Source organism: Trypanosoma equiperdum (assembly GCF_001457755.1).
Source record: "Trypanosoma equiperdum strain OVI genome assembly, contig: ctg_399, whole genome shotgun sequence".
NCBI lineage: Eukaryota > Euglenozoa > Kinetoplastea > Trypanosomatida > Trypanosomatidae > Trypanosoma > Trypanosoma equiperdum.
In genome coordinates, this window is record NW_027124308.1 from 30,773 (window position 1) to 31,048 (window position 276).

The following is a 276-nucleotide window of genomic DNA, read 5'->3' on the forward strand; positions in this document are numbered from 1 at the left end:
TAAAGGAAAAAAAAAGAGGTATGGCTGAAGTCCCTTTCTTTCCCTCACGTGCACAAACGGCTCTCCCGTAAATTTAAAAGAAATAAATTAAGATAAAATGACTGGATGGAAGACTGACGACACGGCCCACACGGTAGATAGTTACAAACATAAATATAAATAAAACAAAACGAGAACACCAGACTCCCAAAATGGAATACGACCATACAAATAATAAAAGTAATTATATAAAATAAACGAAAATATAGAAAAGCATATATATATATATATATATAT